General features: G+C 47.4%; 1 protein-coding gene across 1 annotated transcript in view; it reads left to right on the top strand.

The window, feature by feature from the left end:
- Positions 1-106: 106 nt before the first annotated feature.
- matk (megakaryocyte-associated tyrosine kinase) overlaps positions 107-25,654 on the top strand; it is a 225,889-nt gene continuing 200,341 nt past the window's right edge. The window contains exon 1 of the mRNA XM_086004846.1: positions 107-195. The gene's annotated coding sequence lies outside the window, so the exon portion shown is untranslated. The remainder of the gene's footprint in view (positions 196-25,654) is intronic.

Genomic DNA, 25,654 nt, shown 5'->3' with positions numbered 1-25,654 from the left:
ATTGACGTGACTTCTCTGCATCCTCTTTTTATGTCAAAGTGAAATGCAACGATAGAGAATCTGCACAGTTTCTGCCTTCCTGGCAATTGCGCAAGATTACCACAATACAAGCAATTAGCTGTGGGCTTCCTCCGAATGCCAGGAGACGGCAGCCCTGAAACTGTAATCACTGATTCCCATACAAAGCCCTGTGCGGTAAGTAACAGCACTCATTTCTGCTCGCTGACTGTAATCTCTCTCATATCGTTTGGTTAACTGATTAAAATAAGGTTGTCTTGAGATTAACAATGACCACAGACCTTTTGCCAGCTTGTCCTTTACTGAAGCTGCTCTCATGAGGATTTTGCCCCTGCTCTTCTCATTGTGTGATTTCGATTGGCATATGGGGGAGGGGGGGCATGGCTCTTTGAAATAAATGTTATTGAGAAACACCAGGACAAGTTCTATTGTGCAGCAAGGCTGCAAAAATGTTAAACTGAAGATGAGGTAAACGAAGTAGTTGTTATTAAGCACTCCCAAGCTTGAGTTTATAAAGTCTGTAGATTAGGAGAGGGAAGGGAAGACTCAAGGAGGTTATAAAAAAAAGAAAGACTTGCATTTATATAGCGCCTTTCATGACCACCGGACGTCACCGTGCACTTTACAGCCAATGAAGTAGTTTTTGAAGTGTAGTCACTGTTGTAATGTAGGGAACATGGCAGCTAATGTGTGCACAGCAAGGTCCCACAAACAGCAATGTGATAATGACCAGATATTCTGTTTTAGTGATGTTGATTAAGGGATAAATATTGGCTGGGACACCGGGGATAACTCCCCTACTCTTCTTCCAGATAGTGCTATGGGATCTTTCACGTCCACCTGGGGGCCTCAGTTTAACGTCTCAACCAAAAGACAGCACCTCCGACAGTGCAGCACAGCACTGGAGTGTCAGCCTAGATTTTTGTGCTCAAGTCTCTGGAGTGGGACTATGAACCCACAACCTTCCGACTCAGAGGTGAGGGCGCTACCCACTGAGCCACAGCTGACATAGTTAACAGTTCCACAGTTTTGAAGTCCTGGGAAAGATGACAGTAGGAGACAGTGCAATTAGTCTCTCTGCGGAGTAACCTCTCTTAAATCAGTCCACTCAAAATTCTCAAATTGGTTACTGTATTCTGCTCACTGCTGGCCAGTGTCTGAAATGCTCTTGTTTCAATGGGTCATTTCCCATAACTTAAAGGGAGTGGCTTTTTTTTAACTTGTATATTTAAAATAAAACTAAAATGAACTTGTCTTTGTTTCAGAGGAAGTTGCTAAATTTAGCTTGGAAAATACCTGAACTACCAGTGCTGTTTAGTGCAGTTTTATCATCTTGCCAGATAGATAATGGCAGCTCAGAAGTTTCAGAGTTTGAGAAATATTAATACAGAATTTACAAATCATGTCCTTTGTTACAATAATGTTTGTGGTAATTTGTGAAAATTAGAATCTAACTCATATTACTGAGGTGGCCAAGACATGGTTCATGAGCCACCTGCGGGGCTTTGGATATGATTGTCAGTAGATTGGCTCTCTGCTTGGATGGACATCCCGAATGCTGTACTCGGAAGTACCATTTTCTGTAGAAGCAAATTTTCAGGGAAGTGGGATTTGGCGGGGAGCAGGAGCGGCACTAGCGTTTTATAAGCAGGACTGAAGCGAGACCAGGACTTTATAGGTGGGACCAGCACTCACTGACCACCAGGTTAGTGTTGAGGGAGCAGAAGTGAGCAAATTGACCAATACCTGATGACTGTGCCATGGATTAACGTCAGATTCAGCTTTGTTGCCAATAACGGATTGTAGGGTTTCAGCCTCAATAACCCAAATCCTGAAATTTTCTGCATATTGGATTCCTTTTGGGGAGTGGGTAGGGGTTGCCAACCCTCCAGGACTGCCCTGGAGTCTCCAGGAATTAAAGATTAATCTCCCAGACACTGCGAGCAAGCCCGGAAACAAATCATAGGGGCAATAAAATAAAATGGTGTGTTTTTTTTTTCCATTTTCTCTAAACACTTTTGTTTATTAGTTCTTAAAATATTGGAGATGGCCGGGGTGAGGCGATTGGAGATGGGGGGTCATGTGATGAAATCTCCAGGAATACGTCCAACCAGAGATGGCAACCCTAGGATTGGGGGAGTGAAGTGAAACCCAGCAGTATGATGTGAAATCTTTGTAACAAAGGCGAGGGGAAATGGGCAGAAATCGCACACAAGTGTCTCGACCGATGCTGAGCTGAAGTCTTTCCACCCAAGGTGGGCCGTGCAAGTGTTTTAAAAGTGTCGGCACTGCATTGAAGTACAGGTGATCAGTTCTTGTGCTTTCGATGACACTCCTGAGCACAAATGAACCGACCTCTGTAAAACTGATGGCTCTGTGGAGGTGAATCTTGGCATCTCTCTCAAGCGGTAATGGAAAAGGACTTGTTCTTTGTCAGATGCAAATTTATTTTTCCGGCTCTTAAGCTTCGAAAGGATGCCCTCCTCCCGAATATTGCAAGTTTGTCTTCTGGCGATGTCACTTCAGGCATTTCTTTCTGATACAAAATATTTATTTTGCAGATCAGCCTCTTATAATCTAGCAAAGATTACATCCTATCATAAAAATAGTGCCATTGCAAGTTTCTCCACATCTCTCCTGAAGGAGTCTTGCTGGCGTACAGATCTTCAAGCAGGCGCCAGTACCTTTCCATTCTTCACGTGTGAGCCTAGACAGTGAATCTCATCAGGGTATTCGGCCATTGGGGCATCACAGCCGAGTCTGCTATGGTCCTCAGCAAGCACCCATCCTGTGCACTTTCCAGTAGGAGTCACTGGACTGACTGCTGCCCCAGTTCAGGTCACTAGCTCAGTGCAAAATGAGGTCAAACCTGGGATCTTCTGATCTGTTTTGATCAGCACCACACAGGGCACTGCATTTACCCAAAGATCCAGTGGGGGAAGCCATGGGTTCGATTAAAAGGCAAAAGTTAATCTTAGTCAACTACATCATGCAGAAATAAGTTCGAATTTGCTCCCCCGGTATCTCAGTTGCTTAAAGGCCAGAAAGGTTTGATCCCTGGTATGTGTTAGGTTAGCCAATCACAGCAATGCCCTCAGTAACCCTGGGCGAAGGAGAGGAAAGTAAGCCAGGGTTCCTACTCCTGAGCACTATGCAGTGTCTTCTGCTGGTCACTGAGCCAAGAGAGGATTGAGCTCATCTGGGATGCCCCAACTTGCCTCCCTGTTGACAACTAAGTCACAAGTTTCTGTGGATCCCACTCCTGGTGTAAGACCACCAGGAGTGCAGCAGCAGCAGCAGGGCTGATGAACTACCTGGCTTAAGCAGCTTGGGGTGGAATCTCTGCCCACACTCTCTCCCCACCACCCCACCCCACGCCGCCAATATAGTCCAAGACAACAGGCAGGGCTGAGCTCGAGGGGGGGAATTCCCAAGCCGCAAATTTCCCTGGTTCCAGCCTCCTTACTGCTGAGTGCCCTGTACACTGGGATCATTCCTGGATCCTGGCCTGGACCCTCCCCCCAAACATTTGCCTCCACCACAGTGCTGGCTGGTGGGGCCTAATAGAGCGTGCTCCCTGTGTTGGTAGTGCCAGCAATAAACGGCTGGCCAGCGATACATTTCCTCCCTCCTGGCAACCCAAGACCCATCCAAAATGGCACGGGCACCCACCAATTAGATGCTAATGAGGTGGCCTCCCACTGACCCAGGATACTTTGGCGAGGGCAGAGGCAGAGGTCGCCAGCAGCTCCTCCACCGCACTTACGTCAATGGGACAGTTCTGCGTTTTTTTGGTCTAAACTCTTCTATGAAGAACTTTGCTGAGGTGCTAGGGTGGGAGGCGACACAACAGAGGGCCATGTCCCAGCGCCAGATAACGTTGGGCTAGAAATTTGTCTTAGGCATCAGCACAAAATGGGCGCTATTGGATCGGATTGACTGCCATATTGGGCGGGGAGCGTAACAGCCAGTCAATACAATACCGCCTGTTTTGCGCTACTGCCCAAGTTCAATTTCTACCCCAACATTTTCAGTAGAGGAGCAAAGTTGGGGTAAGCGATTGGAAATAAGATCACATTTGGACCACCACAGATTATAGCTCAGAGTCTGCACAAGGTAAGAACAAGTTTGGCGTGTGACTATGAAAGGGGAAGTATTATGTTCATGTCAAACATCTGTTTTGTTCATATTTAGAACAAGTATAGGGTTACTGAGCTCAGTTGGAACACTTGAACAAAGATATGTGGTTGCACCTGCTGATGTAGGGCCCCTGGCTATTAAAGCTTATTTTGGGATAAGGAGTTTCAAGAGGAAACTGATTAACATACCATAGGTTGCTGGTTAACTAAACGGTGCAGACTGACATTCAGCTTCGTGACAATTACTCGCTGTCTGTGGCTTTAATGCTCAGCAATTTATTGGTATCAATTTCTCTGCAACAAGCCTGCACATGCTGAGGGGAACTGGGCAATGCAGTGGGGTTAATAAAAAGACTTTTCACCTTGGGCCTGAGCTCATAATCCAGCCCCAACAGAGAGGATGATAGTTGATAGGATGATAATGCAGGGTCAAGGGGCTAAATGGCCTACTCTTGTTCCTATCGTCTCTATCTTCTGGCTGTAAAAGTGCCATGTAAACTGAGTTTGGGCAGTGGGAACAGAGTTCCTAGTGAGTGTAGTCCCGGAGCATAAACCTGACCTTAAACAACAATCTCAAATGGCTAGTATCTAACCTGTACTGTACCTGACCTAGGCATGTTTGATGGGACAGTGTAGAGGGTGCTTTGCTCTGTAATCCAGTATAGACTAAGGACCAGCTATCCCAGTACAGACTGAGGACCAGCTATTGCAGTACAGACTGAGGACCAGCTATCCCAGTACAGACTGAGGACCAGCTATCCCAGTACAGACTGAGGACCAGCTATCCCAGTACAGACAGAGGACTAGCTATCCCAGTACAGACTGAGGACCAGCTATCCCAGTACAGACTGTGGACCAGCTATCCCCGTACAGACTGAGGACCAGCTATCCCAGTACAGACTGAGGACCAGCTATCCCAGTACAGACTGAGGACCAGCTATCCCAGTACAGACTGAGGCTAGCTATCCCAGTACAGACTGAGGCTAGCTATCCCAGTACAGACTGAGGACCAGCTATCCCAGTACAGACTGAGGCTCAGCTATCCCAGTACAGACAGAGGACCAGCTATCCCAGTACAGACAGAGGACTAGCTATCCCAGTACAGACTGAGGACCAGCTATCCCAGTACAGACTGTGGACCAGCTATCCCCGTACAGACTGAGGACCAGCTATCCCAGTACAGACTGAGGACCAGCTATCCCAGTACAGACTGAGGACCAGCTATCCCAGTACAGACTGAGGCTAGTTATCCCAGTACAGACTGAGGCTAGCTATCCCAGTACAGACTGAGGACCAGCTATCCCAGTACAGACTGAGGCTCAGCTATCCCAGTACAGACAGAGGACCAGCTATCCCAGTACAGACTGAGGACCAGCTATCCCAGTACAGACTGAGGACCAGCTATCCCAGTACAGACTAAGGACCAGCTATCCCAGTACAGACTGAGGACCAGCTATTCCAGTACAGACTGAGGACCAGCTATCCCAGTACAGACTGAGGACCAGCTATCCCAGTACAGACAGAGGACTAGCTATCCCAGTACAGACTGAGGCCCAGCTATCCCAGTACAGACTGAGGGCCAGCTATCCCAGTACAGACTTGTGAAGGAATAAGCCATATTTCAGAAAGATACACCATAATATGAACAGAATTCTGATGTTTATTAATACATGATATACTGGGTTTAAAAATCTAAAGCCTCGGAGACACAGGCTGCAAACAGAAATACAGGCTTCTGAGATAAAGATCAGTTGTTTAACAAAGTTGTAAACATACAGGCCTAGAAATTCAGTTGCTTGCGCCACCAGTTTGCGCCCAAAGAGGCCACTCAGAGGCTTTAGCGCCTCTGGCCACAACCACCGCGATATTTAGCGGGGCGCTAATGGCAGCATTAGCCTGTAGCGCTGCGCCGCCACCGATGATGTCATCGGTGTGCGCAGCACCCCGCTACCGCCCCGAGTGCCATATTAGGTCGCGCCCGCCTCTTCCGCGCCGGCCGCAAACAGCGACCGGTACACAGGGGCCTACCTGTGGCGGTAGTGGGGCGAGTTAAGGTGGAGGTGCGGCCGGCCACTTTTTCGGCGGCCGCCTGCCCGCACCTCCGTCCCCGGCCTCCTACACCCCCCCCCTCGCGGCATTGCCGGCTGTTTCCCGAGAGCCCGGCACTTCTCCTTGGTGCCGGGCTCATTTGCCGGCACTCGTGAGCGGGGATCGCGCTGTTGCAGGCACCTCCCCCTTAACAGTGGGAGGAAGGCCTGCAGTACCGCAGCCTGCCGTGCCGCAGCGGGTGGCGCTACGGCACTTTGTGCACCGATATTCAGTTTCAGCGCCCCAAGCGGGGCGCCGAAAGCCTTGTTTAGCAGCCGGCTTCCACTTGGGGCGCTGAAACTGAATATCCCGATGGCGCAAGTGGCTCCGCGCGCAGCGGTAATTCCTGTGCCCAGGCGAGCTTGGCGCCCCAAACTGAATTTTTAGCCCACAAGCTTTGAAATGGGAATTAGTTAAATGTACTAAAACAATGACCCTATTGAAATGGCAGTTTGACGTTCCAGAGGGTCTGGAGTTTGGGAAAAACACAATGAAAAGACCCAAGTGAAGTGTTGGAAACCAACACGTTGAACAGAAACACAAACATTAAAAGAGGCATGTGCCTTTGAAAAGATGACATCAAGTAAAAGAAACACCTGCTGGTCAAATAGTTTTTATGTTAAACTTGGAAGACAGGAAACACAAGATTGAGATAGCTAGAAAACAAGTAAACACTCAGTCAAAGTGTCTTTAATTTATACATAGTAAATATGATACCAACACTTTGAAGATATGACTTCAATAGATACACCAAGCAATTACATTGTGTTTGTATTGAACTTGGAGCAGTTAGGAGACTCGAAGTCTGTTAAACCAGCTAAAAGTGATATTAAGAATTGAATGGAAAATCTTCGATAAGAATGGCATCAAACAGAAACCATTGCTGTCATATTGTTTTTATGGTGGTTTTTGAAACACCTAAAGGTAGAGACATAATTATGCATGCAGCAGTTGAATTGACAGTAAGAATAGAAGGCATTCAACAGAGAAAATGAATAAGACAATTAGCTTACATCAGCAGAGAACTTCAAAGAATAAACCACTGCAAAAAGGGTATAATAGATAGACCTTTTCAAATAGAAAGTCAGAAGTCGCTGAGCGGGCCAAGCATTTCTCAACTTTACAGGCACCATCTGTAAGTTTTTAACTTTGAGTCTCGGGGATCAAACGGTACTATAACTTGATTTTGGTGGATGTTCTGGATTTAGAGATAAATAAGAAATGTAGAAATGTAACGAAGTAAAGATTTGAGAATAAGGATCTCTGAGAAATAAGAAATGTAAGCTATTTGTATTTTGAATTGTTAATGTTGCGACTGACTCAACAGCTGTTAAATGAATGTCGGCTCTTAAATAAAACTATATATTTTTATAATTGTCTCAGAGTATTTCTGTATAAACTCATAAACCCGATTTCTGTACACTCTTTTGTAAGGAGTTCCAGAATTCTGGGGGGGTATTCCGGACCCTCATAATATCCGGAAGGTTACAGTCTAGTTAAACTTATTAAAAGTGCAATCTGGAGGATGGTAACATCTTCAGTCATTTCTTTTCTTTAGGGAGAGATAGCCTGAACCTTTAGACCCATTTAAGCATCTTATAGAATTCGGCTATCTCTAACTTTAGTTGAAGGTGAACGTCTGGGGAATGCACCTGATCTGGGGTAGCCCGAAAATGGCTAGGACTTGTAATTATCCCTTCAGACTGAGGCCCTTATCCCAGTAGAGACTGAGGCCCAGCTATCCCAGTACAGACTGAGGCCCAGCTATCCCAGTACAGACTGAGGCCCAGCTATCCCAGTACAGACTGAGGCCCAACTATCACAGTACAGACTGAGGCCCAGCTATCCCAGTACAGACTGAGGCCCAGCTATCCCAGTACAGACTGAGGCTAGCAATCCCAGTACAGACTGAGGCTAGCTATTCCAGTACAGACAGAGGACTACCTATCCCAGTCCAGACTGAGGGCTAGCTATCCCAGTACAGACTGAGGACTAGCTATCCCAGTACAGACTGAGGACCAGCTATCCCAGGACAGACTGAGGACCAGCTATCCCAGTACAGACTGAGGACCAGCTATCCCAGTACAGATTGAGGCCCAGCTATCCCAGTACAGACTGAGGCCCAGCTATCCCAGTACAGACTGAGGCTAGCTATCCCAGTACAGACTGAGGCTAGCTATCCCAGTATAGACTGAGGACCAGCTATCCCAGTACATACTGAGGACCAGCTATCCCAGTACAGACTGAGGCCCAGCTATCCCAGTACAGACTGAGGCTAGCTATCCCAGTACAGACTGAGGACTGGCTATTCCAGTACAGACTGAGGACCAGCTATCCCAGTACAGACTGTGGACCAGCTATCCCCGTACAGACTGAGGACCAGCTATCCCAGTACAGACTGAGGACCAGCTATCCCAGTACAGACTGAGGGCCAGCTATCCCAGTACAGACTTGTGAAGGAATAAGCCATATTTCAGAAAGATAAACCATAATATGAACAGAATTCTGATGTTTATTAATACATGATATACTGGGTTTAAAAATCTAAAGCCTCGGAGACACAGGCTGCAAACAGAAATACAGGCTTCTGAGATAAAGATCAGTTGTTTAACAAAGTTGTAAACATACAAGCTTTGAAATGGGAATTAGTTAAATGTACTAAAACAATGATCCTATTGAAATGGCAGTTTGACGTTCCAGAGGGTCTGGAGTTTGGGAAAAACACAATGAAAAGACCCAAGTGAAGTGTTGGAAACCAACACGTTGAACAGAAACACAAACATTAAAAGAGGCATGTGCCTTTGAAAAGATGACATCAAGTAAAAGAAACACCTGCTGGTCAAATAGTTTTTATGTTAAACTTGGAAGACAGGAAACACAAGATTGAGATAGCTAGAAAACAAGTAAACACTCAGTCAAAGTGTCTTTAATTTATACATAGTAAATATGATACCAACACTTTGAAGATATGACTTCAATAGATACACCAAGCAATTACATTGTGTTTGTATTGAACTTGGAGCAGTTAGGAGACTCGAAGTCTGTTAAACCAGCTAAAAGTGATATTAAGAATTGAATGGAAAATCTTCGATAAGAATGGCATCAAACAGAAACCATTGCTGTCATATTGTTTTTATGGTGGTTTTTGAAACACCTAAAGGTAGAGACATAATTATGCATGCAGCAGTTGAATTGACAGTAAGAATAGAAAGCATTCAACAGAGAGAATGAATAAGACAATTAGCTTACATCAGCAGAGAACTTCAAAGAATAAACCACTGCAAAAAGGGTATAACAGATAGACCTTTTCAGACAGAAAGTCAGAAGTCGCTGAACGGGCCAAGCATTTCTCAACTTTACAGGCACCATCTGTAAGTTTTTAACTTTGAGTCTCGGGGATCAAACGGTACTATAACTTGATTTTGGTGGATGTTCTGGATTTAGAGATAAATAAGAAATGTAGAAATGTAACGAAGTAAAGATTTGAGAATAAGGATCTCTGAGAAATAAGAAATGTAAGCTATTTGTATTTTGAATTGTTAATGTTGCGACTGACTCAACAGCTGTTAAATGAATGTCGGCTCTTAAATAAAACTATATATTTTTATAATTGTCTCAGAGTATTTCTGTATAAACTCATAAACCCAATTTCTGTACACTCTTTTGTAAGGAGTTCCAGAATTCTGGGGGGTATTCCGAACCCTCATAATATCCGGAAGGTTACAGTCTAGTTAAACTTATTAAAAGTGCAATCTGGAGGACGGTAACATCTTCAGTCGTTTCTTTTCTTTAGGGAGAGATAGACTGAATCTTTAGCCCCATTTAAGCGTCTTATAGAATTCGGCTATCTCTAACTTTAGTTGAAGGTGAACATCTGGGGAATGCACCTGATCTGGGGTAGCCCGAAAAAGGCTAGGACTTGTAATTATCCCTTCAGACTGAGGCCCTTATCCCAGTAGAGACTGAGGCCCAGCTATCCCAGTACAGACTGAGGCCCAGCTATCCCAGTACAGACTGAGGCCCAGCTATCCCAGTACAGACTGAGGCCCAGCTATCCCAGTACAGACTGAGGCCCAGCTATCCCAGTACAGACTGAGGCCCAGCTATCCCAGTACAGACTGAGGCTAGCAATCCCAGTACAGACTGAGGCTAGCTATTCCAGTACAGACAGAGGACTACCTATCCCAGTCCAGACTGAGGGCTAGCTATCCCAGTACAGACTGAGGACTAGCTATCCCAGTACAGACTGAGGACCAGCTATCCCAGGACAGACTGAGGACCAGCTATCCCAGTACAGACTGAGGACCAGCTATCCCAGTACAGACTGAGGCCCAGCTATCCCAGTACAGACTGAGGCCCAGCTATCCCAGTACAGACTGAGGCTAGCTATCCCAGTACAGACTGAGGCTAGCTATCCCAGTATAGACTGAGGACCAGCTATCCCAGTACAGACTGAGGCTAGCTATCCCAGTACAGACTGAGGACCAGCTATCCCAGTACAGACTGAGGACCAGCTATCCCAGTACAGACTGAGGCTAGCTATCCCAGTACAGACTGAGGACCAGCCATCCCAATACAGACTGTGGACCAGCTATCTCAGTACAGACTGAGGACCAGCTATCCCCATACAGACTGAGGACCAGCTAGCCCAGTACAGACTGAGGCTAGCAATCCCAGTACAGACTGAGGCTAGCTATTCCAGTACAGACAGAGGACTACCTATCCCAGTCCAGACTGAGGGCTAGCTATCCCAGTACAGACTGAGGGCTAGCTATCCCAGTACAGACTGAGGACCAGCTATCCCAGTACAGACTGAGGACCAGCTATCCCAGTACAGGCTGAGGACCAGCTATCCCAGTACAGGCTGAGGCCCAGCTATCCCAGTACAGACTGAGGCTAGCTATCCCAGTACAGACTGAGGACCAGCTATCTCAGTACAGGCTGTGCACCAGCTATCCCCATACAGACTGAGGACCAGCTATCCCAGTACAGACTAAGGACCAGCTATCCAAGTACAGACTGAGGTCCAGCTATCCCAGTACAGGCTGAGGCCCAGCTATCCCAGTACAGACTGAGGACTAGCTATCCCAGTACAGGTTGGGTGATTGGGCAGATGTATGGCAGATGCAGTATAACATGGATAAATGCGAGGTTATCCACTTTGGTGGCTAAAACAGGAAGGCAGATTATTATCTGAATGGCAATAGATTGGGAGAAGGGAAAGTGCAACGAGACCTGGGTGTCCTTGTGCACCAGTCGCTGAAGGTAAGCATGCAGGTGCAGCAGGCGGTTAAGAGAGCAAATGGTATGTTGGCCTTCGTAGCGAGAGGATTCGAGTAGAGGAGCAAGGATGTCTTGCTGCAGTACAGGGCCTTGGTGAGACCACACCTTGAGTATTGTGTGCAGTTTTGGTCGCCTTATCTGAGGAAGGATGTTCTTGCCTTGGAGGGAGTGCAGCGAAGATTCACCAGACTGATATCTGGGATGGCAGGAATGACGTATGAGGAGAGATTGGGTCGATTGGGCTTATACTCGCTGGAGTTTAGAAGAATGAGAGGGGATCTCATTGAAACTTATAAAATTCTAACAGGACTAGACAAACTAGATGCAGGAAGGATGTTCCCGATGGCGGGGGAGTCCAGAACCAGGGGTCACAGTCTAAAGATAAGGGGTAAGCCATTTAGGACAGAGATGAAGAGGAATTTCTTCACCCAGAGAGTGGTGAACCTGTGGAATTCTCTACCACAGAAGGCAGTTGAGGCCAATTCATTAAATATATTCAAGAAGGAGTTAGATATATTTCTTAAGGCTAAAGGGATCAAGGGATATGGGGAGAAGGCAGGGACAGGGTACTCAGTTTGGATGATCAGCCATGATCTCATTGAATGGCGGAGCAGGCTCGAGGGGCCGAATGGCCTACTCCTGCTCCTATCTTCTATGTTTCTATGTTACAGACTGAGGACCAGCTATCCCCGTACAGACTGAGGACCAGCTATCCCAGTACAGACTGGGGACCAGCTATCCCAGTACAGACTGAGGACCAGCTATCCCAGTACAGACTGATGACCAGCTATCCCAGTACAGACTGAGGACCAGCTATCCCAGTACAGACAGAGGACTACCTATCCCAGGACAGACTGAGGACCAGCTATTCCAGTACAGACTGAGGACCAGCTATCCCAGTACAGACTGAGGACCAGCTATCCCAGTACAGACTGAGGACCAGCTATCCCAGTACAGACTGAAGACCAGCTATCCCAGTACAGACTGAGGACCAGCCATCCCAGTAAAGACTGAGGACCAGCTATCCCAGTACAGACTGATGACCAGCTATCCCAGTACAGACTGAGGCCCAGCTATCCCAGTACAGACTGAGGACCAGCTATCCCAGTACAGACTGAGGCCAGCTATCCCAGTACAGACTGAGAGCCAGCTATCCCAGTACAGACTGAGAGCCAGCTATCCCAGTACAGACTGAGGACCATCTATCCCCGTACAGACTGAGGACCAGCTCTCCCAGTACAGAGTGAGGACCGGCTATCCCAGTACAGACTGAGGACCAGCTATCCCAGTGCAGACTGAGGACCATCTATCCCCTTTCAGACTGAGGACCGGCTATCCCAGTACAGACTGAGGACCAGCTATTCCAGTACAGACTGAGGACTAGCTATCTCAGTACAGACTGAGGACCAGCTATCCCAGTACAGACTGAGGACCAGCTATCTCAGTACAGACTGAGGACCAGCTATCCCAGTACAGACTGTGGACCAGCTATCCCGGTACAGACTGAGGAACAGGCATCCCCGTACAGACTGAGGACCAGCTATCCCAGTACAGACTGCGGGCCAGCTATCCCAGTAGAGACTGAGGACCAGCTATCCCAGTACAGGCTGAGGCCCAGCTATCCCAGTACAGACTGAGGACCAGCTATCCCAGTACAGACTGAGGACCAGCTATCCCAGTACAGACTGAGGACCAGCTATCCCAGTACAGACTGAGGCCCAGCTATCCCAGTACAGACTGAGGACTAGCTATCCCAGTACAGGTTGGGTGATTGGGCAGATGTATGGCAGATGCAGTATAACGTGGATAAATGCGAGGTTATCCACTTTGGTGGCAAAAACAGGAAGGCAGATTATTATCTGAACAGCAATAGATTGGGAGAAGGGGAAGTGCAACGAGACCTGGGTGTCCTTGTGCACCAGTCGCTGAAGGTAAGCATGCAGGTGCAGCAGGCGGTTAAGAGGGCAAATGGTATGTTGGCCTTCGTATCGAGAGGATTCGAGTACAGGAACAAGGAAGTCTTGCTGCAGTTGTACAGGGCCTTCGTGAGACCACACCTTGAGTATTGTGTGCAGTTTTGGTCGCCTTATCTGAGGAAGGATGTTCTTGCCTTGGAGGGAGTGCAGCGAAGATTCACCAGACTGACATCTGAGATGGCAGGAATGACGTATGAGGAGAGATTGTGTCGATTGGGCTTATACTCACTGGAGTTTAGAAGATTGAGAGGGGATCTCATCGAAACCTATAAAATTCTGTCAGGCAGGAAGGATGTTTCTGATGGCCGGGGAGTCCAGAACCAGGGGTCATAGTCTAAGGATAAGGGGTAAGCCATTTAGGACTGAAATGAGGAGGAATTTCTTCACCCAGAGAGTGGTGAACCTGTGGAATTCTCTGCCACAGAGGGCGGTGGAGGCCAGTTCATTAAATATATTCAAGAAAGAGTTGGATATATTTCTTAAGGCTCAAGGGATCAAGGGATATGGGGAGAAGGCAGGAACAGGGTACTGAGTTTGGATGATCAGCCATGATCTCATTGAATGGCGGAGCAGCTCGAGGGGCCGAATGGCCAACTCCTGCTCCTATCTTCTATGTTTCTATGTTACAGACTGAGGACCAGCTATCCCCGTACAGACTGAGGACCAGCTATCCCCGTACAGACTGAGGACCAGCTATCCCAGTACAGACTGGGGACCAGCTATCCCAGTACAGACTGGGGACCAGCTATCCCAGTACAGACTGAGGACCATCTATCCCAGTACAGACTGAGGACCAGCTATTCCAGTACAGACTGATGACCAGCTATCCCAGTACAGACTGATGACCAGCTATCCCAGTACAGACTGAGGACCAGCTATCCCAGTACAGACTGAGGACCAGCTAACCCCATACAGACTGAGGACCAGCTATCCCAGTACTGACTGAGGACCAGCTATCCCAGTACAGACTGAGGACCAGCTATCCCAGTACAGACTGAGGACCAGCTATCCCAGTACAGACTAATTCAGAGACAATGTAGCACTTGGTGAAAATGTGACTCTGAGGATTGCCGGGCTTTGACATGGGCATGTCATGTTTGCATGTTAATGGTTTTTCATTCAGTGTTAAATGGGCCCTGAATTTAACACTGCAGAGATTTGGCTTCCTTTAAATAGTTACTAAGGCTGCAATCGTGTGAAATATTTCCCAATATACAGGCAGGACATGAAACATTTTCTTCCTTGTTCTGGACATTATGGAGACGTGAAAAGCTTCTCTGGCCAAAATGAGCCAGTGTAAATAGTCACTGACCACTGTTTTCAATCTGGTATTACAATGGCCAGTTTAAGTAAGTTAGAGCTGGACACAAAATAGCAACAGAAAATGCTGGAAAAACTCAGTAGGCCAGGCAACATCCGTGGAGAGAAATTAGAGTTGACGTTTCGGGTCTAACCCTTTTTCAAAACTGGACACATCCTGGCTGAGCAGGGCCTCCAGATCTGGTGTCTGTACCAGAATCTGCAGTCACTTTCAAAGCCCCCCAACAAAACGTCAGTTGCCCAGCTGGTTCACCCTGAACCAGAGTAAGAAGGTATGGGCACCCCAGGTTCAAGATGTATGAGGTCACATTGAGAGGGGAGGGGCCAGGGGGAGGGGGAGAGTTGCGCAGGGATGACCCTGAGGATGCCAACACAAAAACAATTCTGGTTCCCTCAGAACCAGTCAAGCTAGAACAAGTTCCTACTGTGTTTGAGGAATGCTATCATTCAAAGAATGACTAGGGTCAGTTGATGCATTGTATCTAATCTTCCCTGGTAGCCTATTGCACAACTTGTAGTGTATGTGCTTTAAGTCAGAACTACTTTTTACAGCTCCTGTATACTGTAGTACCGGCAGTGACCACACCGGTATATAAGCTGTGCTCATGCCTCTGTACCCCAGTCTAGAGATCACCCTCCTCCAGTAAAGACCTGTTATTTGTTTATGTACAGCATCCGTGTAATTATTTATCCACTGAACCACGGATCTAACAGTGGCGACGAGTGTTGATGCGAATCTACCTGCAACATAAAAAATAAAAAAAATAAAAATAGTCGAGTCCAGGAACACGGGCGTCGACCGCGAGCAACCGCCCAGCAGTCAGGCAGAGATCCAACTTCGCTGGGGAGGCTGTGGAGAGCCGGGCTTGGTTCCCCAGCCACAACGAGCAGTAAGAGACCGACGACAGGTCCAGAGCAGACCCTTCCCGAGCAGCGGCGGCTGGAGCCGACCGACGGCATAGAGAGAGAGCCGGGCAGCATCGACGGGGTAAGAAAGAGGGTGAAGAGAGCAGGGCGCAGCCAGGGGTTGATCATCGAACGGCGTCGAGGAAAAATACTGCAAACCGGAGAGAGAGAGGGTAAGAAACAGCCGGGTTCTAGACTGAGCGGCGTCGACAAATATCAAGAGAAGAACGCGCAGAGCACAGCCAGGGATCACGGGCTGATCAGGGTCCGCGGGGCGAAGCAAGGGGAGACGCCATTGAGCCGCGGAGAAGCAGGGAGAGTGCGGGAGGCGCCATTGAGCCGCGGAGAAGAAGGAAGAGCGCGGGAGACGCCATTTTGCAAAGCCGCAGCGGAGAAGACGGGCGCGCGCGGGATGGAAGGAAAGCGCGGGAGATGCCATTTTGTGCCAGCGGAGAAGAAGGGGAAGCGCGGGAGGCGCCATTGGGGATAGTTAACGCACAACCAAGGATGCCGAAGAGTGGCAGTATCTCTACATTCGACAATGAAGTCGAAGATTGGGCGACATATGTGGAACGTATTGAGGTGTACTGCAGGGCGAATGAAGTGCCAGATGTTAATAAAGCACTGGTTCTGTTAAATTCCATGGGTGCAAAAACTTATGGGTTACTGCGAAATCTAATAACCCCAGAGAAGCCGGTAAACAAGAATTTTGAAAGTATAGTAGAAATCCTACAGGACCACTTAAATCCCACACCGCTGCTGATAGCAGAACGATTTAAGTTCCATAAAAGGAACCAACACAAAGACGAAAGCAATGCTGAGTACCTAACGGAACTGCGCAAGCTATCGAAATACTGCCAGTTTGGAGCGGGACTAGCAGACACGTTAAGGGACAAGTTTGTGTGTGGGCTACAAAGTGAAGGAACCCAGAAACGGCTTCTATCAGAAAAGGACCTTACGCTGGACAAAGCTTTCAATATGGCAGTATCACACGAAGCAGCCGCAAGGGGCGCTGCAGAGATACAACGGAGACCACAAGAATATGGCACCAACGAAATGACCTATGGAACAGGGAAGTGCTATCGCTGCGGCAGAACAACACATGACCAGAAAGATTGTTGGTTCAAGGACCAAGTGTGCAGACAGTGTGGGAAAGCAGGACACATAGCAAGAGTCTGCAGGTCGTACAAAAAGGTACACCAGGTGATGGACAGTGGTTCAGACGAACAGAAAAGTGACACAGACTCCGGAAGCAAGGAGCTGGGTTGTCTGAAACTACATAATGTAACCGAAATGGAGGATCAACAGACTATCTGGGTTACACTCAAGATAGACGGAGTCCAAGTGGAAATGGAATTGGACACAGGGTGAGCTCTAACAGTCATAAATCAAAGAGACTGCAAGCCGCTATTTTCACACATACCCTTGAAAGCTACAGAGATTGTCTTGAAGACGTATACGGGGCAAAAAGTCTACCCCAAAGGAAAAATAAGGGTGAAAGTGACATATAAAGGTCAGGAAATACCTAAAATTGATATATATGTATTGCCAAATGGAGGACCACCACTGCTAGGACGTGAATGGATCCGGAAGATACATTTAGATTGGCATTCCATACAGGCACTGAAGGTGGAGGCCAAAAAGGATGACGACGTTACACCTGGATGACTGTCAAAAATGCTAACTGACGCAAAAGAAGTGTTCCAGGAGGGACTAGGAACACTAAAAGGAATAACAGCAACAATTAAAATAGAGGATAATGCAAGCCCAAAGTTTCTGAAGGCCAGACCAGTGCCTTATGCGATCAGACCAGCGGTTGAAGCAGAGCTGGAAGGGTTGGAGCGTTCAGGAGTACTGTCCAAAGTGGACTGGAGCGAGTGGGCTACACCCATCATTCCTGTAATGAAGAGGTCGTTGAGTAATACGCCTGGGGAACCAAAGAAGGTCCGCATCTGTGGGGATTTTAAGGTGACAGTGAACCCAGTCCTTCACACGGTGCAATATCCGCTTCCACGAATTGAGGATATTTTCGCCTCGCTATCTGGTGGTAAACGCTTCACCAAAATTGATCTAGCCCAGGCGTACTTGCAAATGGAGGTAGAAGAAGCTTCGAAACATTACCTTACGATCAACACCCATAAATGTCTCTATCAATACAACCGGCTGGTGTTTGGAGTAGCCTCGGCTCCGGCTATCTGGCAAAGGGCGATGGATCAGGTCCTGCAAGGGATTCCAGGGACCCAGTGTTATTTGGATGACATCTTGGTCACGGGCGAAAATGACGGTGATCACCTCGCTAACTTGGAGAAGGTGCTCGCTAGATTAAAGGAATATGGGCTATGAGCTAATCGCCACAAGTGCGAGTTTTTCCAGAAACAGATCTCGTATTGCGGCCACGTCATCGATGAAGAGGGGTTACATAAGTCCCCTGACAAGATTGAGGCAGTAGTCAAGGCTCCAGCACCGGAAAATGTGTCACAATTGAGGTCGTTCCTCGGGCTGGTAAACTATTACCACAAGCCAAATTTGTCTATGGTATTACACCCGCTGAACACCCTACTGCAAACAGGGGTACCATGGAAGTGGGATGACGAACGTAGACGAGCTTTCCAGAAGTGTAAAGAATTGATCACATCAAAAGAGGTGTTGGTCCATTTCAACCCAGCACTACCAATTCGTTTGGCATGTGATGCATCACCCTACGGCATTGGAGCGGTGCTGTCGTACAAATTCCCAGACGGGTTGGAGAGGCCAGTAGCCTTTGCGTCTCGGTCACTAACCTCAGCCGAGCGGAACTACGCCCAGATTGACAGGGAGGCCCTCAGCCTAGTATGGGGAGTAAAAAAATTCAACCATTATCTGCATGGGCAGAAGTTCACCTTGCTGACTGACCACCAACCACTTGTCTCCATCTTTAATCCTAAGAAGGGCGTTCCAGTGATGACTGCACAGCGGTTACAAAGATGGTCCCTGTTTCTAGGGGCGAATCAATATGAAATAGAATATAAAGGCACGAAACAGCATGGGACGCTGATGGGCTATCGCGCCTGCCACTGCCTACGGTGGAGGAAGCACCAGCAGTGGACCCTATCGAGATATTTTATTCGTCGATAATTGAACGATTGCCAGTAACAAACGCGGATATAGAGAAGGAGACCCGCAATGATCCGACGCTGTCACGGGTATATGAATTGACGGTGAGGGGATGGCCAACACATGGCGACTCACTGTTGCCAGCATTCTCATCCAGAAGAGAACAGCTGTCAGTATGCCAGGGGACAGTGATGTGTGGATCCAGTGGTGATTCCACCCAAGTTAAGGGAGAGAGTGCTAAAGGAGCTACATGAAGATCATCTGGGGGGAGTGAAAATGAAAAGCCTTGCTAGGGCTTATGTGTGGTGGCCGGGAATCGATCAACAAATCGAAGACCTAACTAAGAGCTGCTTAGGATGCCAGAAGGTCCAAAATGCACCACCACATGCCCCTCTACACCCATGGGAGTGGCCCTCCTCTCCATGGCAACGGGTGCACATTGATTTCGCTGGTCCATTCATGGACTCAATGTTCTTAATAGCAGTGGATGCTCATTCAAAGTGGCCTGAGGTGATAAAGATGTCTTCAACCACTACAGAGAAAACGATTGCAGTCCTACGGACCATATTTGCCAGAAACGGTTTGCCAGAGCAGATCTGCTCTGATAATGGACCACAGTTTGTGTCCGACGAGTTCCAAAAATTCATGAAAAGGAATGGGGTAAGGCATTACACATCCGCCCCGTATCATCCAGCCACCAATGGATTGGCTGAGAGGTTCGTACAAACCTTTAAGAAGGCGATAAAGGCCATGTGCGACGAGGAAATTCCACTACAGCATAAGATGGACAATTTCTTATTAGCCTACCGAAACGCGACACATGCAGTTACCAACCAGACCCCGGCCATGATGTTCTTTAACCGAAGGTTGAGATCTCGTCTGGATTTGCTCAGACCAAATGTGCGAAGAAATGTTGAGGACAAACAATTCCAGCACATCAACGAGAAGCCGACAAGGAGCTTCAATGTAGTGCAACCAGTCTTGGGCCGGGACTATCGAACAGAGAAGTGGCAACCCGGGGCCATTAATATACACAGTGGATGTCGAGGAGAACATTGTGAGACGCCACGTCGATCAGATCTTAGCGTCACAGGAAGGCGTCAACCCCATGTCTCGAGTACCTGGGGATGAACCCGACATACCGGTAGCATCTACTTCAGACCCAGTAGCAGTGGAACCCGATGAACTACCCGATGAAAAGGGGTCAGAATCGCCTCTGCACCAAGAACAAGAACCTCCGGAAAGGTGCTATCCCGAAAGGGTCAGGAAGCCGCCCCAAAGACTGAATCTATAAATGGACTTTTGTTATTGAATGTACATGTAAAAATGTAATTGTTATTTGAATATTAAGGGGGTATTATTAATCTAAAAAGGGAGGAATTGTAGTGTATGTGCTTTAAGTCAGAACTACTTTTTACAGGTCCTGTATACTGTAGTACCGGCAGTGACCACACCGGTATATAAGCTGTGCGCATGCCTCTGTACCCCAGTCTAGAGATCACCCTCCTCCAGTAAAGACCTGTTATTTGTTTATGTACAGCATCCGTGTAATTATTTATCCACTGAACCACGGATCTAACACAACTCAATTACCCTTTTGATTGATAAAGCTCCCCTGTCTTCCCTTCTTAATCTTAACTTCCTCATGTTAACCTGTACCCCCCTTGTTTTTGAATCCTTTAGACAGGGAACAATTTGCCTGAATCAACTTAGCCAAGGCCCTTCAACATTTTGAAAACTTCAATTAGGATGCCTCAAAGTCTCCTCTTCTCCAAAGTAAACTAACACAACTTCCTAAACCTCTGTGTCAGCCATAGCTTAGTTGGTAGAACTCTCACCTTTGAGTTTGTGGGTTCAAGTCCCACTCCAGGGTCTTGAGCACAAAAATCTAAGCTGACACTCCAGTGCAATACTGAAGGAGTGTTCCACTGTTGGAGGTGCAGTCTTTCGGATGAGATGTTAAACCAATGTCTGCCCACTCCGGTGGATGTAAAAAGATCCCATGGCACGATTTTGAAGAAGAGCAGGAGAGTTATCCCCAGTGTCCTAGAAAGTTACAGCACAAAAGGAGGCCATTTCGGCCCATCGTGTCTGCGCCAGCCAACAAAGAGCTATCCAGCCTAATCCCATTTCCCAGCTCTTGCTCCGTAGCCCTGCAGGTTAGAGCATCCCAAATGCACATCCAAGCACTTTTTAAATGTGGTTAGGGTTCCTGCCTCTACCATCCTTTCAGGCAGTGAGTTCCAGACCCCCACAACCCTCTGGGTGAAAAAAAATCCCCTCAAATCCCCTCTAAACCTTCCACCAATTACTTTAAATCTGTGCCCCCTGGTTTTTGACCCTTCTGCTAAGGGAAATAGGTCCTTTCTATCCACTTTATCTATGCCCCTCGTAATTTTATACACCTCAATAAGGTCTCCCCTCAGCCTCCTCTGTTCCAAGGAAAACAGACCCAGCCTATCCAGTCTTTCCTCATAGCTAAGATTCTCTACTCCTGGCAACATCCTTGTAAATCTCCTCTGTACTCTCTCTAGTGCAATCACATCTTTCCTGTAATGTGGTGACCAGAACTGCACGCAGTACTCTAGCTGAGGCCTAACTAGTGTTTTATACAGTTGAAGCATAACCCCCCTGCTCTTATATTCTATGCCATGGCTAATAAAGGCAAGCATTCTGTATGCCTTTTTAACCACCTTAGCTACTTGGCCTGCTACCTTCAGGGATCTGTGGACATGCACTCCAAGGTCCCTTTGTTCCTCTACGCTACTCAGTGTCCTACTGATTAATGTGTATTCCCTTTCCTTGTTAACCCTACCCAAATGCATTACCTCACACTTCTCCGGATTGCATTCCATTTGCCACTGTTCTGCCCACCTGACCAATTTATTGATATCTTCCTGCAGTCTACAGCTTCCTTCTTCAGTATCAACCACACAGCCAATTTTAGTATCATCTGCAAACTTCTTAATCATACCCCCTATATTCAAATCAAGATCGTTGATATATACCACAAAAAGCAAGGGACCTAGTACTGAGCCCTGCAGAACCCCACTGGAAACAGCCTTCCAGTCACAAAAACACCCATCAACCATTACCCTCTGCTTCCTGTCTCCGAGCCAGTTTTGAATCCAACTTGACACTTTGCCCTGGATTCCATGGGCTTTTAACTTCGTAACCAGTCTGCCATGTGGAACCTTATCAAAAGCCTTGCTAAAGTCCATATACACTACATCAAACGCACTACCCTCATCTACCCTCCTTGTTACCTCCTCAAAAAATTCAATCAAGTTGTCAGACACGACCTTCCCTTAACAAATCCGTGCTGACTATCCTTGATTAATCCATGTCTTTCTAAATGAAGATTTATCCTGTCCTTCAGAATTCTTTCCAATAATTTTCCCACCACCAAGGTTAGGCCAACTGGCCTGTAATTACTCAGTCTATCCTTTTCGCCCATTTTAAACAAGAGTACCACATTAGCAGTCCTCCAGTCCTCCGGCACCACACCAGAAGCCAGAGAAGATTGAAAAATGATGGTCAGGGCCTCTGCTATTTCCTCTTTTGCTTCGCTTAACAGCCTGGGATACATTTCATCCGGGCCTGGGGATTTAGCCGCTTTTAAAACTGCTAAACCCCTTAATACTTCCTCTCTCACTATGTTTATTTCATCTAATACTTTACACTCCTCCCCCCGATAGCAATGTCTGCTTCACCCCTCCTTTGTGAAAACAGATGCAAAGTATTCATTAAGAACCCTACCGACGTCTCCCGCCTCCACACACAGATTACCCACATGATCTCTAATAGACCCTATTCTTTCTTTAGTTATCCTCTTACTCTTAATATATTTATGAAACATCTTTGTGTTTTCCTTGATTTTACTTGCCAATAATTTTTCATGCTCTCTCTTTGCTTTCCTAATATCATTTTTAATTGCACCCTTGCACTTTCTGTACTCTAAAGATTCTGGAGTATTTAGCCCTCAGTATCTGTCATATGCCTCCCTTTTTTTCATTATCCTACCCTCTATGTCTCTAGACATCCAGGGGGCTCTAGATTTGTTGGTCCCACCTTTTTTCTTTAAGGGCACATATTTGGTCTGAACCCTCCTGGCCAATATTTATCCCTGAACCAACATCACAAAACAGATTATCAGGTCATTATCACATTGCTGTTCGTGGGACCTTGCTGTGTGCAAATTGGCTGCCGTGTTTCCTACATTATAACAGTGACTACACTTCAAAAGTACTTCATTGGCTGTAAAGCGCTTTGGGACGTCTTGAGGTCATGAAAGGCGCTATATAAATGCAAGTCTTTCTTTTTTCTTCTCAGAACTTAAATTCAATGGGGGAAAAATTCAGTTGTTTGCGCCTCCCGTTAGCGCCTTAAGAGGGCGCTAATGGGGCGCAAAGCAACTAGCGCCCGGGCGCGGCGATGTTTGCGCCTAATGCAAAACTAATTAGACATTTTGCGGCGGCGCTAAACACTACCGCCACGATCTCTTGCGCCGGCAGATCGTGACGTCAGTCGAGTGTGCAATGCCCCGGTAGCGCCCCGGACCAGATATTGAGTGGCGCCCCCTGCCTTACTGCCTGCTGCTAGCAATGACAGGTTGAGGGGAGCGTTTTGCAGTCAGAAAGGGACTGGGGGAGCGCTATTTAAAGGCGACCGCTTCCTGCCTTTTTTTGTTGGTGACATTTGTGCACCACACATTCTTAGAGAGAGAGAGAGACTTCTGGAGAGATTCAATGCTGTGTGAAGGAGTTTTGGGTACTGAGCAGCACTTTGCAGGTTCATTTTGATATGCACTTCCTTGCTTCGCCAGCGCTCTGACGTAGCGCCTCGCTCCTCAGACTTTGCACCTTAAGACAGGTGTGAAGTGCCTGATTTAGCGCTCCAATCACCTCCAGGGGCGATAAAAGCCAAGTTTGCCGTCGGAGGCAATAATTAGCGCCAGGTGCTAAACTTTGCGCACGGCCGATAATGGCGCCCCAAACGGAGCGATACTGAATTTTTCCCTCAATATATCCAGAATCATCTTCATCTACAGACCAGGTTTTAGCTAGAGTTGGGGATATTCAAGTGGTTCCCATTATTTGCTGCATTTGTATTCTTTGCTCATTGGGCCTGCTGTCTGGAACCAATAGGGTAGGCGCCTAGCCTGATCCCAGGCTTCCACCAATGCCTAGGAGGCTTCAGGGAGGACCCAGGTGTGACACTCCTCTCTGGTTGCCACCCCCCCCCATCTCAAGTGGGAGATGCGGTAGATGTTGTGTATGTAACCTGTTCCACCTTAAGAGAGCTTAAGCCTGTTCCACCTTAAGAGATGTACTACTTTCTCAGGCTGCTGTAGACATAATACCGGGGGTGAACACACCGGTATATAAGCACTGTGCAGTAATCTTGTATTCAGAATAGTCCCTACCTCCAACCAGTAAAGACCTGTTTTTGATTGTTATTAATTAGTCTGTGTCTTAATTAACTAGATAACTCACAGATTTAACACTGGCGACGAGTCTGATTCGGACCCTGCGGCAGTCACTCCACGGCAGCTTCGTCCACAGCCAGGACGTTGCAGAGAGGTTTCCACCCTCTCCACCCCACTGGAAGACATCCTGACCTCGGAGCCTCCATCGGCGACCGTCAGCTTCTTCTCCAGCTTGGTGGTGGGTAAGCCGTTGTCTGAGCCGGGCAGCGACGCGACAGGCAGTCGACCGCGTTGGCCGCACGAACGGGGCTGGGGGAGCCGGAGGAATAGGGCGCGAGAGCCGCTTCGAGCGGGAGGCGTTTCAACAGAGCGATCGCATCTCCTGATAAGGGCCGAGAGCCGCGAGAGCGATCGCATCTCCAGATAAGGGCCGGGAGCCGCGAGAGCGATCGCATCTTCAGATAAGGGCCGCACTCGGGCTGACAGCGTTGGGGGACGGGTGAAGACCGCTAAGCGCGGGAAAACCGCCATTTTGGGGGCGGAGGACGACAGCAAGAGCAGGAAGCCGCCATCTTTGATTGTAAAAAAAAACATCTGAGGAATTACAAATCTGATAAAGTACTACAATGCCTAAACACGGGAATATTAGCACCTTTGATAGTGACATCGAAGATTGGGCCATATATGTTGAAAGAGTAAAAAATTATTGTAAGGCCAATAAAATTCGTGACCAAGATAAAGCTCTAACATTATTAAATTTAATGGGTGCGAAGACATACGGGCAATTGAGACACCTGTTATCACCAGATGAACCGGCGGATAAGACGTTCGATGAGATTGTTACTGTCCTGAAAGATCATCTAAACCCCACGCCGCTGATGCTAGCGGAACGATTTAAATTTTACGACAGAAGGCAACTACAGAATGAAAGCAATGCTGAATATTTACTGGAATTGCGTAAATTAGCGAAATATTGTCAGTTTGGAACGGGACTGACAGATGCACTACGAGACAAATTTGTGTGTGGTTTATTTAAACAAGATACACAAAAGCGACTGCTCGAGGAGAATGAGCTGACGCTTGAGAAGGCGGTCACTATGGCAGCAGCACACGAAGCCGCAGCGAGAGGCACGGCAGTAATGCAGCTACGGTCACTGGAGCTCAGTGCAAACAAATTGGAGTGGAGTTCTGTCAAATGTTATCGTTGTGGAAAGACAACGCATGATCAGAACCAGTGTTGGTTTAAAAACCAAGAATGTAGAACATGTGGTAGGCTTGGACATATAGCTAGAGTATGCAGGTCAGGGAAGAAGACCAGCAACAAGAAGTCACCGCAAGGAAAATACGCAAAGGTACACAAGGTGACCGAACAGGAGTCCAATTCAGACGCTAGCAGTAATGAA

Source organism: Somniosus microcephalus, chromosome 13, assembly GCF_052327205.1.
Source record: "Somniosus microcephalus isolate GS21.2 chromosome 13, FLI_Smic_1.0, whole genome shotgun sequence".
In the NCBI taxonomy this organism is placed as follows: domain Eukaryota; kingdom Metazoa; phylum Chordata; class Chondrichthyes; order Squaliformes; family Somniosidae; genus Somniosus; species Somniosus microcephalus.
The sequence above is the reverse complement of the archived record's forward strand: the minus strand, read 5'-3'. Positions and strand labels throughout refer to the sequence as shown.